The sequence below is a fragment of the Cynara cardunculus genome (genome assembly GCF_001531365.2).
Source record: "Cynara cardunculus var. scolymus isolate 2C chromosome LG 12, CcrdV1, whole genome shotgun sequence".
NCBI lineage: Eukaryota > Viridiplantae > Streptophyta > Magnoliopsida > Asterales > Asteraceae > Cynara > Cynara cardunculus.
In genome coordinates, this window is record NC_037539.1 from 14,755,150 (window position 1) to 14,758,192 (window position 3,043).

Consider the following 3,043-nt stretch of genomic DNA (forward strand, 5'->3'; position numbering starts at 1 on the left):
TTCCACATTGGCGGTAGGAATTTTCGTTTAAAGTCGGAGGCGTTGCGTAGGTCACGATTATAACCTAGCATCTTAATGAAGCATAGTATGTCGGAGGTGGTGGGTGGTTCGTCATATTCGTCAATGCCAAGCTCTCGACGATTGGGAATGCACAAAACTCGAGATAGTTTAGCCTGCAAAATTTTGAGCAAGCAGATCATGTCGTTTGGGGCATAAATGTCCCCTATTATTCCATGGCTATCGGGGTGGAATTCACAGGTCTGCCAGTATTGTTGGACGTACTTTAGTTGTACGCCGGTGTCAGCGAGGGTCAGTGCTGGTAGAAGAATGCAGTTCTTGAAGAACTCGATCATGACGGCAAACCTGTCGTCGAACAGGGTGTTTCTCAGTTCAATGGCATGGTTGTTGGGCTTCATTGGAAGGAAAACGATTGCGCGGCTGTCGGCGCAGGTGGATTGAACGCGACTGTCATTGTTATTTGATTCGTGGGAGGCGGAGGAGGCCATTGCTTAAGAAGTTGCAGGTATATTCGTTCGTCAAATGCTATTTGCAGGTTTAAGGAAGTGTAAAGAGGAAATGGAGGTCGAAGAAAGGTATTTATAAGTGGGGACGAGGTGGGGGTGGGGTGGGGGGAATGGGAAACGGTTTCTTGATTATTATATTGAAATAATCATGAAAAAGTAGAGGCAGTTGGGTAATAGACGATTTGATTTGGAGATCGTGAGCCGTCTTGATTGTACGTGTCGTTAATGTTGGAGGACACGTGTCAAGGCGGGGTTAGAGAAGGGAAATTTGAAAAGGTTTATGGGGAACAGGCTGTATATGGTGTGAGGCGCGTGTGAGGATGACGTATGGATTATTTGAAATAAGAAGTTATTCCAAATAATATATCGTTAAATATTAATCCAAAAATAATTTAAAAAATTCATCTAATTGTAAGATTAATACAAAATACGAACTTTTGGTCTTTTGAAAACTCATGTTGTATAGTTTTTAGTCACAAAAGCTGCAAGTTCATATAATCTTAAAAAAAATATTCAATTTAGATGGGTTTATTGATGAAAATGATTTTGTCTTGTAACCAGAGGAGTTCTGGTTTAACAAAACTCATTTTATGGGGAATCAGAGGTGCTCTGGTTGAACATAGATGAAGGATTTCATCAATGAAATGTTGAATTGCCTGGTTAAGAAGTCTTGGATGACGAACCAGAGCTTCTGAATTAGCAAGGGCAATCCATTATGTAGAACCAAAGAGGTTCTGGTTAAATACACATTGTGTATTCATTATATATTTAGCATTTATGTGTCCAGAGGCTCTGGATAGTAGAACCAGAGGCTCTGGTATGGAAAATGCATGTGTAAAATGAAGTTTCCAGATGAAAGAGTAGCTCCCCCTCAAATGATGCATGAAGATTGGTTTTGAGTTTTTCAAAAATTCTCCCTCAAACCAATAACAATGATGATTGAGGTGACCAGAGGCTCTGGTCTATACAACCAGAGGCTCTGGTTGTGAAGGATGATGAAATAAAGGTATGAAATGTGGCTAAGTGTGCAAGTGGAGATGCATATAAATGGGTCTTTGAGACCAGAGGGCTCTGGTTCCAAAGATAATGAATCCAGAGGCTCTGGTCTTTAGAACCAGAGGCTCTGGTTGTAAAGGCAAGGAAAAGGTGTATGAGAAAATGGTTAAGTGTATGTGAAAAGAGTATAATGGTTGAGCCTTTGAGACCAGAGGGGCTCTGGTTCCAAAGGCTTTGAATCCAGAGGCTCTGGTCCTTAGAACCAGAGGCTCTGGTCCTTAGAACCAGAGGCTCTGGTTCCAAAGGCGATGAAATGAAGTATGAAAATATGGTTAAGTCCATGTGAAGTGAGAGGGGGGAAACTCTTTGGGTCCAGAGAAGCTCTGGTCGCAAAGAGTATGTATCCAGAGGCTCTGGTCGTTAGAACCAGAGGCTCTGGTTGGCTTACTGATCCTAGGGTTTGATGAAAGAAGTGTGAGGAGCATGCCAAGTCTTAGATGGGAACCAGATATCGCTGGTTGCAAAAGACTTGGAAACCAGAGGCTCTGGTCTTTAGAACTAGATAATCTGGTTGTGAAGGTAAGACTTAGTGAAGGAAAACTAAGTATTTGCTTTGGACCAGAGGTCTCTGGTTCCAAAGGGTGATGGAAGTGATGTCGTTAAATGCATGAATGCCCAAGTCCAAGATTGAGACCAAAGAGGATCTGGTCTCAAAGAATTGGAGTCCAGAGGCTCTGGTCTATATAACCAGAGGCTCTTGTTGGGAGGGGAATACTTGGTGGAAAACACCAAGTATTTGCTTTGGACCAGAGGTCTCTGGTTCCAAAGGTGATGAAAATATTTGAGCCATATCAAAATATTTCTTCATGGCCAGAGGCTCTGGTCTTTAGAACCAAAGATGCTGGTTTGAAGTACTTTATTGATTATGGCTAACTTCTTTGAATCACTTGTAGGCATAACAATGAGATATTGATAATCTCTAATTTAAATATTTATAGCCATTAAGTGGTGAGATTCAGCATACCCATCTTGCTGACTAGGAATAAAAATCTTTTCTCATCAAGAGCTTTTGTGAAAATGTCAGCAAGTTRRATSYCAGTGGGAACAAAATACATTTCTATATTTCCTTTTTCAACATTGTCTTTCAGAAAATGGTACCTTACATCGATGTGCTTGGTCTTGGAATGTTGCACTGGGTTTGCAGAGATTCCTATGGCACTCTTGGAGTCACAAAAGATGGGGACTTTGTCATAATGGAATCCATAGTCCTTAAGATGAGTCTTCATCCAGAGAACTTGTGAACAACAACTAGCAGCAGCAACATACTCTGCTTCTACTGTGGATGTTGAGACACAATTTTGTTTTCTGAATGTCCAACTTACCAGCATGTCCCCCAAGAGTTGACAGCTTCCAGACGTGCTCTTTCTATCAAGTTTGCAACCTACATGATCTGCATCTGTGTAGCCTATTAGATCAAAGCTAGAGTTCTTTGGATACCAGAGACCCAATGATGGAGTTCCCTT